This window comes from Sturnira hondurensis, unplaced genomic scaffold (genome assembly GCF_014824575.4).
Source record: "Sturnira hondurensis isolate 20B ecotype Veracruz unplaced genomic scaffold, ASM1482457v3 Scaffold0000167, whole genome shotgun sequence".
Taxonomy (NCBI): Eukaryota; Metazoa; Chordata; class Mammalia; order Chiroptera; family Phyllostomidae; genus Sturnira; species Sturnira hondurensis.
Window position 1 is genome coordinate 6,646,613 of NW_028072798.1, and position 13,714 is coordinate 6,660,326.

Consider the following 13,714-nt stretch of genomic DNA (forward strand, 5'->3'; position numbering starts at 1 on the left):
CAATGATCTGGGATGTCAGATGCAAAGTCCAGGGCAGAGCTAAGTGTTTTCTAGTTTTTCCTGTTTAGAAGCATTTAGAAAAGTATTTTTCTCTTTATTCTTAGAGTTCTACATTTTTACCAGAAAATTCCTGGGCACGTGCTTTTTCTCCTCAAATTAGCTTAGAATATAGGTAACTCTTTTTAACGAGGCCTCCAAGAGAATGAGAAGACAAGCCACAGACAGGAAGAAAATATCTGCAAAACACATGTCTGATAAAGGACCATTATTCAAAATGTAGAAAGAACTCTTTATACTTAATACTAAGAGCATGAACAACCTGATTTTAACACGAGCCAAAGATCTGAACAGACACCTCATCAAAGAAGATATAAGGACGGCAAACACGCCTGTGCAAAGATGCTCCACCTCACGTCATCAGGGAAATGCAACTTAAAGCAATGATAAGATGGGACTCCACATCTATCAGAAAGGCTAAAATCCAGAACACAGACAGCACCAAGTGCTGGTGAGGATGTGGAGAACCGGCACCCACTTATTGCTGGTGGGGGTGCAAAATGGTGCAGCCGCTGTGGAAGAAGGCTTAGCGGTTCCTTACAAAACTACACACACTCCAGCACACAACCCAGCAACTGTGCTCCTTAATATTTACCCAATGAACTGAAAACGTGTCTCCACATAAAAACCTGCACCCAGGTGTCTTTAGCCCGAATTGCCAAAACTCAAAAGCAATCAAGATGCCCCTCAGTAGGCAGACACAAATATTGCGGTCCGCCCAGACAAGGGAATATTGTACGGCTCTAAAAAGAAATGAACTGTGGAGACATGAAAAGACACGGGAAAACATTAAGTGAGTATTACTAGGTGGAAAAAAAGCCAACTTGAAAGGGCAACATTCTGTATAATTGCAACAATATGATAAGATATCCTGAAAAAGGCAAAACTAAGGAGACAAATGGGCAGAGCAGGAAGGATGTTTGGGGCAGTGAAGTACTCTGCATGATGCTGTAGAGGTGGACACGTGTCATTAGACATGGGTCCAAACCCACAGAACGCACAACAGTGAGCTCCAGCCCAAACCAGGGCCTTTGGCTGGTCCTGAGGTGTCCATGCAGTTCACCAGTCATCACCCGTGTTCCACCCCTGGGGCTGCAGTGAGAGTGGGAGGCTGTGCATGGGGTTGCGGGGAGGGATGTATGGGAATTCTGGGTTTCTGCTCAATTTTGCTGTGAACCTAATATTCTCTGAAGATAAAGCATACTAATTTTTAAGGAGACATCTATCATTTGTCCTAAAACCATGCTTTGGCATCAGGAGTTGGTCACCCTGGCAGCAGAGCCGCTCTAATGTGGCGGCTGCATCCCCATCGGCTCCCTGACACGATGTTTAAGTCACACACAGGTGACCCGCACTCATTGATGCCGTAAGCCCCATTGCACAGACCGTTTAGGGAAGAGCTGATGCCCAGGGACTAGAGCAGATGCCGGTAAGACTACCGAAGTCCCCTGGAGGGGCTTTGTTGCTTCTCCCTCCCCCTACACTACTCTGCTTTCAGAGAATCGGATCACTGAAGCTCACGTGGAAAGCACAACACCTGTGCGGTGCACGCTTACACCACAGGCAAAGGGAACGACCGCTCCAGTTTTAAACTCCTGCACTGGAGTCTCTTAAAGAAACAAAAACATTCCATCAAGTTCTCCTAGACGGTGACACTGCTGTGCCTTTGCTGGTGGGTCACCTTCTGTGCTGTGGTTGCTTCCAAGGGGTCTTCCAATACATCTTTATTATTCCTTTCTTATAGTGCCTTTTCTTTAGCTAAGATTTCACATAACTCTAATGTTTCACTAAGAATGTTCTCCTCGTCATCATGTTGGTTTTTTAGTGTATCATCGCAGATATCAACAAGAAGGCAATTACGGAGGGGCATTGTGATTTGGTTGCAAATCAAGCAATTAACTGAGCAGATTGGATACCTGGAAAGACCAAGACCCTACAAAATCCCTTTCAGATAGTTTCATGCACTTTCACAGCATGGCACTAGTGTGACCACCCCCAGAGTGTATTGGACGGCTCTCTCTGACACAGCCCAGTCACTGCAGCCAACGGTGTGAGACACTGCGAAATATCTCTGGCTCCAGACAGAGTTGTCTCTCAGGTCCTCTTTAAGGAGTTATTCCAAAGAAGGGGAGGGATCATCAAGGAACATGTGTAAAGGACCCATGAACAAAGACGGAGGGCAGAAGGGATGAGGGTGGGAGGTGGGGGTGGGATGGAAGGGGGAAAGTGGTGGCCGGAAAATGGAGACAGCTATACGTGAACAACAATTTTAAAAAAGAAGTTGGACCGCATACTGCAGCTCAGTACCCCAAAGTTTAAATTCCTGAATAGTCCACTGTCGATGTCACCAGGTGTGATAAGTCTTCCCATCCTGACTAAGCACATCAGCAATAAACTCAAGTTCCTGAGATGGGTCTTTTAGCCATTCCACTAATACTCACTGATGATGCCGAACTTGGTAGTTTGGGGGCTGCTCTTCAACTATTACAGTGAAGTTCATTTCCACATGTTGGTCCCTTTGAAGTGACTTTAAGAGAACTCTCTGAAAATGCCACACTGTATAGTTAGTACATTTAACTCAACAGGTTAGTTTAAAAGCTCATTCATTTCCTTCAGAATTGCCTGGAAGTAACCATAAACAGCTCCACATTTTTCACTATAAATGATCTGGACCGTGAGATCAAGGCCACCTTTCTGCGCACGGGGTCCCGGTCAGCATGTGGCGCTCTGTCACTGTACAGGGCATAGGTGGGTGTGTCAGGCTCAGGAGCCTGTGGTCCACTGGGACGCCACCGCTTCCCTGGCCTCAGCCATCATCGCTTCTTCTTGCTGCAGCTGGAGCGGAGGCAGGTGCAGCTGGGGCAGTGGCGGCTCCAGCCTACAGGCTTCGCGGGCCTATGTAGTCTCCCTGACCCCCAGTGGCCACTATCCTAATTTTTTAAAAGTGGAAAAGAGTCTCTGCCATCTCCAACAGCCGATACCCAAAGTCATTAGAGGAGCCAACATTCCAATGAGCAGAAAGGAGAAAACCCTCTTGCAGGGAAGGTTTTACTGGGCCAGTCCTGGAAATTACCCACATTGATGCCACTGCCTAGAGCTCCATTGTGTGGTCTTATCTAGCTGGAAGGAAAGCTGGGAAATGTAGTCTAACTGCATACCCAAGAAGAAAAGGAATCAAGTTTAGTGAACATCTGGCAAGTCTTCCCAGAAAGCCCTATTCATGAAGTCACTGTGTGTGCAACCCACTAAGATTGTCCATTTCCAAACTGTATTAATTAGTCAGACCTCCAAAATTAACAAATGATTACTCATATTTGGGCTTTTAATGGAATACATGTGTTTTATAAGTTTCTTTATTGTTGTCAACTTCAAGGCAAATCTTGCATCTAATGAGAATCCTGAATTGTAAATGTTTTCAACAAGTAGGGCATTATTTATGGAACTTATTATTAGAAGTTGAATAATGTGCAGTGGGCCTCTGGTATGCTGCATCACTACAAAAAGAAGGAAAATTAAACCAAATGCAGCGAGGGTCAAAGCAGTCAAATTTTCCAAGAGAGCACGTCAGGTCACTCCTGGGAGATGACGCCAGCCCAAAGGGACGGGCCCATGGCATGGCCCCAGGTCAGCAGCCTTGCTGTCTTTTGGCCCCAGGTGTGTAAGGAGAGCGTTTCAGGGCCCTTTTCTGGTAGATCAGCCAGTTGGTCCGTGTTCAAAGGCTGCAGGGAGGCACCCCTCTCACCACCTTTTTCAAGGGGGGCCAATGAGGTATCCGAATCCATCTCTCACCTTTAAGCTATAAATTTAGGTTTTATCTTCAAAATAGTTCTCAAGTCCACCCACTTCTTCCCAGCTCTGCCTCTACCATCATAATTCAAGCCGCCACCTTCGCATCTCTCACTGGGCCATGCACTGGCCTTCTAAATAGGCCCTTACACCCATCCCTCCCATCCATTCTGTCCCCTGGTTAAAACACGCAGCCATTTCCCACTGCTCTTAGAAAGCAAAGCTCCAGAAACCACCACGCAGCGCCTGCGTGGCTTCCTCCTGCACCGCAGCCCTGTGCCCTCCACAGCCCACCCCACAGTGACTCAGCCACACTGGCCCTTCTCCTGTCCCTTGTGCACCCCACATGCATGTTCCTCCCGTCGCCTGGCCCACTCCCCCCTCCCCCTCCCTCCTGATCTCAGCACCAACCTCTTTTTCCAGCAGGACCTTCCTAACATCCCTGAGCAGGTCACACCCCCTCCCACGCCCTCACCACCCAGGGCACAGCTCCTTTGCCACCACTGAGACAGAAGCAGAAGGCAGCACCAGGAGAAACCTCAATGCACCTAACACCTAAGTTAATGCACCTGCTGTACGTGAACATTCAAAATCACTATGAGCTTTCTCATAACTTTGGTGAACCAGAAGACATACGGTGGGTTCCGTCATCTGAGGTAACTGAGAAAAGAACGCACATGTGTTCAACCAGAGCGACTCTGTCCAGCTACATGGTCTACGAGAGCCCTTCTGGCTGGGCATTTCCTAAGAGCCCAAAGCAAACGCCATCTTAGCTCATTTGGTTGGACTTGCCCACACTGCACACCTGTGATTGACTGTGACCTTTAACACAGATATTAAAATAACCCATGTGGGAGTAATAAGCCTTAGAGATAGCTGAGAAATTCAAAGTCAAGTTCTGAGTCAACACTATATAATGTAGGGTAGTGGTCAAAATCACAAGCTCTGTAGTTAGAAAGATCTGGGATTGTTATAAATAGGAACTACATCTAAAAAGGCTACCACAGAGCCTGGGATGCAGTCAGTTCTCAGTAAACTATTATTTTTAAATAACGGCGCACTGGCATGTTGTAACACCACTTACAGCCCAACACCCTGCTATCTGCCTAATAATCCAGGGATGGAGGGCACTGTACACCCACCCTGCCTGGCCACGAACCTTGGCTCCACCATCTACCAGCTGTGTGTCCTTGGGAGAGTCCCTGAACCTCTCTGGGCCTCAGTGTCCTTACATCGAAGAGGGAGACAATAATGGTTCCGACCGCACAGGACCATTGTGATGGCTAAATGAGTGAACCTATGCGAAGCTCCAAAGACCATGCCTGGGACATCCCATGAACTATTTAAACACAGTCGTCGCTTCAGAACAACCTTCTGGTCAATGACAGGCCACAGAGACGATGCAGGTCCCCTAAGACTGCAGTGGGCTGAAAAAGCTCTGTCTCACAGTGACGTTGTGGCTGTCGTAGCATCGTGGCACAGCACATCACTGGCATGTCAGTGGTGATGCTGGTGCAAACACCTCCTCTGTGCTGCCAGTCACATAAAAGTCCAGCCCACACAATCACCTCCAGCACATGATCCTCGCTACAGATAAGAAACGACTATGGTACTGGTTTACGTATTTGCGATACTATACTTTTTATCATTATGCTAGCATGTGCTCTTCCCACTGAAACTTTTCTGTGAGTGTGCTGTAAAACCAGGAGCCCTCTGGCACTGGCAGCAGACCACTACACCTCGTGTTTACCAAGTCCCTTGATGGCATCACTTCCTCTTGCAATTGTTTAATGTCCTGTTGTTTTGTATAGTAACATGTTACACCGGCTCGTGGCCTGGGAGGAACAGGCGGTGCCACGTGGCCTGGGTGTGCGGTAGGCTGCCCCACCCAGGCGTGTCCAGGTGCAGCTGTGATGTTCGTGCAGCAGCAGAATCGCCCAAGGACACGCTCCTCGGGAAGGCTCCCTACCATTGTTGACCTGTGTGTGGGTGTGTTGGATGCCATTATGGTTATTTCCCAACAGAAGAGAAACTAGGCCAACAAATAACATGTATGTCCAAAATACTGTATATTTTGGAAGCTCTTTCCCAAGAGAAAAGGAGCCAGAACTTGAGGGTAGGAGCTTGAACAATATTTGTGTTTTCAAAGGAGTTTTTAGTTTTAGGCCAAATAAAATGTCTATATTCCAAATGCTGAGAATTTGAGTTCTCTAGCTGAAATTGTTCCCATATTTGAATAATTCATGAGACAAAGTTGGGATCCATGAGACCATACAAACTGTTTTCAGTCAGTAACTAAAGAGACTTAACCTGGTCAAATGGAACTGAACTTCATTTTTCCCCCAAACACTTCTGCCACAATTTCACCTAGAAACCAGCCTGTCAGAGAGCACTCCTGTGGTCAGGGGTCCCAGAATTAATCAGGCACCTTCTTGAGAGCAGGCCCACCCCACTTAGGAGACCACTGGAAAGCAATACAACAGTGCCCCTGGTGGTCCTCACGATCTGTCTGCTGTGTCAGCAGGGCTTGGACCGCATAAATCACCAACATCCCTTCTTCCAGCCTCTGACCACCCTCCAGCCTCTTTCCCAGTCACCATCTTCAGAACCACCTCCGCCACCCCCAGCCTCCGAGACCAGCCAGCACCGGTTTTAAGCCTTAACTCCTCCTCGCCGGACAAGCACGGGCTCCCAGGTTCATCAGAACAACCCCACAAAGTTAGAGGCCCCGTCAACCCCCCAGTCAGCCTGCACCTGCGGCCCCGACACCGACCTCCTCTAGGCTTCTGTTTCCACCATGACGCTGTATCTCTGGGGGCCTGGGCCTCTTCTTCCCCCAGGTGGCCGAGGAGATGCCAAGAGCACCGAGCGTCTCTTAAAGCTGCAAAACCAGCATGGTGGCTGTATACCCTTTTCCAGGACATGTGGAAGCCATCCCAGATGAGGGAATGACACTCAGGACACCAGGGAAGCCACCCTGGCCTTGGAGAAGAACCTGACCCAGGCCCTATGGACCTGCAGGCCCAGGTTCTGCATGCCCAGCCCCTTAGCTCCATGACGTCCTGGAGAGCGGCATCCTGGGTGAGCAGGTGAAGCTCACCAGGAAGAGGGGAAACACCTGGTTCATCTCTGCGGGCTGATAGCCCCCTGGCTCGGCTGGGTGGGTGTCAGTTAGAGAGGCTCCCCCTCAAGCAGGATCAGGAGCCTGAGGTGCCCAGAGGCTTTCGAGGGGCCCCTCTGCACCCCTGGGGTCTGGCTCTTGCCTGAGCCTCTCCCTGACACCAGGGAGAGGGTGCAACCACCAGGCACCCACCCTGGAGCCCTCTCCCATGCGTTGGACCAAATGGAAACAGTAAAGCTTTTTGCAGTAATAAAACAATAAAAACAAAAATAAAAATGAAAAAAGACAGCAATGCAGTGCTCGACAAGTGTGTTAGTCTTTCTGACTCTGGCTCTCCTTCTACATACCAGTAACTGAAGCAACCGTCTCTGCCTCCCACGGTCACCCACATGACATAACAAGCACACACGAGTGGGACTCTGCCAGCACAGCACCTGGCCCGCGAGCACACCTGAGAGCTACATTTCCCTCTCTCCCTTTGTCTCACAGGACGTGGCCTTTGCCAGTAAGTGAGCCTTAAGGGGTCACCCCCCTGAACCTTGCAGGAGGAGACCCAGGAAAGAGCTCGGGGGTGCAGGGCGTGACTAGGCTCAGACTCCACACAGGCCTGCAGAGAGCAGGCAGCCTCTCAGGTGAGTCTGGGGGACCCAAGAAGGCCCAAAGTGACAGAGGCACCATGGGGCAAGGGGTGTCTGGGGCACACTTGGTGGGGGACGAGGGTCTGCATCTGGGGTGGCCGTGAGATGGGACTCAGGCAGCAGAGGACCTTCCAGGGCATCCTGAAATGTGGTCGGGAGATGAGACAGCACGTCCCATCCTGTCATTCCTGCTGTTTCTACAACGGTTCGCTTAGCCCCCGTGAGCCCATCGGGGCCACTGAGGTCACTTTGAAAGGAGGCACTGGAGAAGTGGGTGGCCTTCTTTGCTCATCGTTGGGTGACTAACAGAGTGACGCTATCTGTTTCTGGCGTGGGATCCTGTGAATATTTTATATCTTCTACTTTTTCACAGAAAAAGTAGAAGACTTTTCATACACCCCAAAGCCTGTTTTTAAACTGCTCAGGGCGCTCCAGAGAAAAGCCCGGCTGCGCCTCTCTCTTCCAACCAAGCGAGAAGGCCAAGACACCACTTTCGCCCAAAAGGGAGATGCCAGCTTCATCCACGAAGCCATTCATTGACTCTGCTTCAAGCGAGATCTCGAAAAATCCTCAGGAGACGGAGCTAACAGCCCATGTGCCCACCTCGGTCAGGGGAAGAAAACAGAAAAGGAGCAGCCTTTGGTGGAATGAAACCCTTTGAATCCCGGGAGTGTCGCGGTACTGCCCCCCACCCCACCATGTTGGATCCTGCAGCGGGAGCTCTGGGAACGGAGCAGGGTCCGGAGAATCCAGCGAGAGAAAGGCAAAGAGCCGCCCAGCTATGTCTGTGCCAGTCCAGGCAAACTTTCAAAGGCCAAGCAATGGCTGGGGCTTGTCGCCTATGTTCCCAGAACTGCACCCTCCCAGTTGGGGGTGAAACATAATTCGTGGACCTGGAAACAGACACATATTCACATCACAGTGAAATTGTCTTTAATCATTCAGAACCCTAATAACCTCGCGATTGCTATAAACAGGGTTCAAATCAGATAAACTCCCTGCTGTAGAAACACTATCTCCCGCTGAAGTGTCCCTTTTTCAGTTGTCAGTTTCTGATTTATTATTACTTCTTCCCCAAAATCACTAAAACTGGAAGCTTAGTTTTGACCAGTCAGTAACTTCCCTTATTTTCCAAAAATGCCATGACATCCCCAACATGCCCTTCAGTCCACAAGGGTGTGGCCATGCCTACCTGAAAGACTAAGCCGAGAACACGGGAGAGAGCCCAGAGCACCGAGGCACAAGGAGAATCCAGGCTGGGTTCTCCCACACCCCCGGGAAAGACCCAGCCCTGAGCTCAGCATGGGGATCGGCAACCTTGCCCAGAACGGGCCACGAGTCACAGGGGAGACATGAGTATTGATTTGAGCCTTGAAAAACAAGAAGTCGGAAAATCAGAAAGGGTCGGAGAAGACGTTCCAGAGCAGAAAAATGATGTGAATAAAGACAAGAAATCCCGCCAGTGTCAATAGAGTTTCTTAAAGAAAACTTTATCGCCTGCTACCAGGGCCAACCACTGATGAAGTTAATAGGTAAGATGTCTCTGCTGCCCCCCACCCTGTGTTGTGTCCCTGCCCCCAGTCCTCCGCATGCAGGGCCAGCTACGGAATTTGCAGAACTCAACACAAAATAAGCATGAAGAGCTTCAGGGGGCAGAGAAGTGAACCTCCCTTCCCCTTGGACCCACTGCCCCAACCCATGGGGAATGGGTGGCCCCAGGGGCTGCAGTCTCCTTGTGGGGACGTCCTGGGTGCCTGGGGCAGGCGCAGGTGAGAGGGCAAGACGGCCACACCTCACCCAGCCTGAGACGCTGAGAGTGCCTGAGGAACCTGGGTCTCCCCCACCAGTGTCCCGGGACAGAGGGTGACAATGGTCCCAGGTGGGGGTGGACAGGGCCCAGGGGGCAGGGTGCGCGTGACTAAGAGCGTGTACCAGGGAAACAGTGGAAAGCCCCCAAGCATGCTGCCTTGTCTCATCAGTCTTCACTTTCACACACAAACTCAGATAAAATGGTTATGAATTTCAAAGTGGCAGTCACGGAGCAAGGGCCTCTGAGCGCCAGACGTAAAGCCAGCCCCGCTGTCCGCCCACAGGACCTGCTGACCTAGACGCCAAACCAACAGGGCGAGCACAGTCCACTCCAGCCTGGAAAGCTCATCCTCGGATTCCTGCGTGAGCGGGGGGCTCCTGGGGGTGCTCAAATGCACTCGCTGTGCACCTCAGACCTGTCTACACGCGTCTGAGTGCCAGGAGCAGGTCGGCCAACACTCATTCCCAGAGAGAATGCAGCCTGATGAGGAGGAACCTGGGGTCCAGCAGCAACACGCAAAGCCCTGGGAGGGGGTCCTGGGGACCCCCGCCATTGGTGGCCCAGTGAGGGCTCACGTGCAGTGTCCACATGACCAGCGAAGGCTGAGGCGGTTCCTCCTCGTGCACAGTGAGTCACCCTTGAGGAGCCCAAGAAGTGTGTGGGACACTTTGAAAGGAGCTGGAGTTGCAGGAAGAAGTTCACCAAGTCAGAGAAGCACAATTGGGGGTGACACGACGCTCTTACTCTCACCCTTTGCTTCCTGTTTTCAGGGGTTTCTGCAGTCCTAGCCAACCCACTTGCCACTTAATAAGGGCCTTTGAGAGGCAGAAGTTTCTTAGCACAGAGCAGCAACCATTTGCAGGAAGTCAGGCATTACTGCATTTTGGTAAGAAGGACTTTTATACTCCATCAAATCATAGCAGAGGTCCCGGATTGCAGGAATGTTACTGCTACGTGACACCAGAGACAACGACAGCACAATCCAAGTGCAGTTTCCACCTCAGACAGAAGAAGAGACCCCTGGGCAGTCAGGCAGAGGTGGCGGAGGGTCAAGCTGTCCTTTCGGCCACAACACCAATGGGCCGTTCCCTTCACTGCCCAGACCACCGGAACAGCGCGTCCCCGCCTGGCCGGCCACGTCCTGTCATTCTGTGGCAGAAGAGAAAAAGTCTACCAGCTGAGAGATGACGGACAAAATCAGGTCTTTCTCATGCATCCCCGGTGCTTCAATATGCAAAGTCCACAATGAAAACTTCAAACCCAGCTCTCTCTGTCATGCTTCGTTTGGCTCTAAGAATCTTCCCATCTTTGCAACTGCCCTTTTCACTGGACCAGCGGGCGCCAGCCTTTCCAGCACCAGGGAGCGTTTCGTGGAAGACAGTGTTTGCACGGACGGGGTTGGGGAGGGAGTGCAGACAGGAGGCAGAGCAGGCGGTAATGTGAGCGAAGCTCCCCTTGCTCACCTGCTGCTCAGCTCCTGCTGTGCAGCCCGGGTTCCTAACACGCCACCCATCAGTGCCTGCCCACTGTAGGGGGGGGGGGGTTGGGGACCCCTGGCTTAGACTACGAGGACGAAAGGCCAAACATGGTATTTGAGTATCAATCCGTTTGAGCTGCTTCTGCCACATCCTTTCATTACGGCACATTGCTTAATTTTTAGACCATTTCATATCTCCCAAGAGAAAGTTTGCTGATTTTTACTCACCACTCCTAAGAGAATTCTAGAATTTTCTCTCTGTTTCAGTTGTCCAGAGAGGAGAGCCAGAGGCCTGGGAGCTTCCTAAAAGGGGGACAAAGCTTCAACGGCGATGGAAAAGTGCTGACTCTCAAGTCTGGGGTCACCGGGCACAGTCCCAGGCGCAGCACCGGGACAGGAGCCCCAAGTTCCACAGAGGCTGCTTCCTCTGTGATGGGCTCGGTGGGCGAGGGTCCTGGAGGCGCGGCCCCGGGCTGCGGCTCCCCCTGGAAGACTGCAGCTCCAACCTTCCACAGCAGGAAGGAGACACACCCTCCGCGTGCTACTTTGTCATTTTGGTCAAAGACCTCTGACTGACCTTAAAAATAGATAAAATATACACATCAGTGAACAAATGCATTATATTTCTGAGTTAACCAAAGATTTATAAATAAGGCCACATTCCCAATTCTCAGGGGTGAGGACTTTAATGTATCTGGTTGGTGGACACAGTCCAGCCCACAGCAGGAGCACGGGGACAGGGGCAGGGCCATGAGGGGCTCCTGAGCCTTTGGGGAGGAGAGTGGCAGCAGCTATGGCCTGGAGAATATAGACGGAAAGGGGGTGAGATTCAGGCCACATTTTGAAACTCCACCCACAAAATGTGGGGGCCGAGGGCAGAGGGCTGCCGAGGGAACTTGGGATGATCCAACTTCAGAGGAGGCGGCCCTTTGCTGAAACGGGGAAGTCCAGAGAAGAATCAAGTGTGGAGGGCAGATCAGGAGCTGAGTGGGGAATGCATTCCACCTGAGCTGCCCTCTAGACCAGTACACAGAGCTGTCAAGGACGCCCCTGGGTCTCCAGGTCTGCATGTCAGGGGAGCAGTCAGGACTGAACGTGTGAATTTGGAAGCTGGCAGCATCTTCATTTGCACTTGAATTTTATCATGAGTAGGACAGTCGAGACTTTGAATGAAGAAATAATTTTGAGCCCTGGCTGGTGTGGCGCAGTGGATTGAGCACCTGCCTGCAAACCAAAGGGTTACTGGTTCAATTCCCAGTCAGGCCACATGCCTGGGCTGTGGGCCAGGTTCCCAGTAGGCAGCACGTGAGAGGCAACCACACCTTGAGGTTTCTGTCCCTCTCTTTCTCCCTCCCTTCCCCTCTGTCTAAAAACAAATAGTTTTAAATAGCTTTGAAATAAAGGATAAAGACTATTTTAATCATCTCGTGTATTTCCAAAGAGCCATTACTGGAAACTTCACAGCTGAACAGAGAATGCTGTGAAGCCATCTGCCGATGGCCAGTGTGTGCGGGAGACCCGTGGAAGTGGGGCGGGCGGAGCACTGCTGGCTTTGTCACTCAAGGACTTCCACGCCCCCGAGTTTGGTTAGTGATCAAGGACAGGTAAATCTTGTCTGACAGATAAAATTTTTCCATATTTTGGAGAATCCTTCTCAAATCCAAAACAAACCGACAATAGTCTGGCTCCATTTTTGGAGGTTGGAGTGCTGACAGCTCAGAGGCCCCGCCCCCTGTCCATCCGCCCCACCTGGACAAGCTGGTAGAAAAAGCAGGTGCCCCATGCCTGGTGGGAGAGTCAATCCGCACCAGCCTCTCCCCACTCGGGACCCTCACACCAGCCGCGCCCCTGGACCATAACAAACCCCACCCCACCTCTTTCCTCTCTCAAGACATTTCAGACCCGCCGGGCAGCCCACCCGCTCCATCGCTCCATCGTCAGTCTTGACGTCCAAACTGAATTCTGGTGGGCGGTCCCTCCCACTGCTTCAAAGTGGCCACAATCAAACCCAGGAATGCATCACAAAGCGCCGATTAGCGCCGCCATAGGGAACAGTGGAAAGCGGTTGGGGGTTAACGAAACAACACAAGATGGCACAGCTGGGTCCAGGCCCGGAACCCCACCATTCGGGGGTCCCCTCCTCACAAAGAGCCCGGGGGAGGGGGGCCGCGCTGTTTTCACAGAGCTGCTCCAGCACAGCAGGGTCGAGAGCCAGCTGGTGGCTGGCCATGTGCCTCGGAAAAGTCTTTTCCAATGCAAATCCATTCTAAATTTGAAAGAGAAATGTTAGTAAATTATAGAAATTCCCTCAGGGGTATGGGGGTCAGAGGACGAGCAGGAGCGAGAGGACAGGGATGAAGAAAGGGTTACGCAGCACTGGCCAGAGTGGGAGGGGCAGAATGCCGCCCTGGGGCAGAGTGAGACAAGCGAGTTTACTACCCGGAGCGAGCACTCAGCTCTGTGGTTTCAGGCCAGTTTCCTCTCAGTCACCTCCTGTTGGGGTTCAGCCTTCTCAGAGTCAGCGACCTTCAAGGCAGGCCAGTGCTGCTCTGTGCTCGTTGGGAGGGAACGTGCCCCAGATTATCGGAGGGGTCGGCCAGGGGGGGGGGGGGGGTGGGTCTGGTGTAAGGGTCTCCCTGAAGACTTGAGCAAATACACCTTTTGTGCTGGTACAGAAAAACGGGGAGTGGACAATCAGGAGACTTCAGTGGTACAGTACCAAGGACGGGAGAGCTGGCAGCAGCCCGGTCCCGAGACAGGCCTTGGGAAACTCACTTAGCATCTCGCTTCCTTGATTTCTCCTCTAGAAAAGAATGAGGTTCCAG

The 13,714-nt window shown here is 51.5% G+C and overlaps 1 pseudogene; it reads right to left on the minus strand.

Annotated features, from left to right (window-relative positions):
• Positions 1 to 1,667: 1,667 nt before the first annotated feature.
• Positions 1,668 to 13,119, minus strand: LOC118988409 (protein farnesyltransferase/geranylgeranyltransferase type-1 subunit alpha-like; annotated as a pseudogene).
• Positions 13,120 to 13,714: the final 595 nt, after the last annotated feature.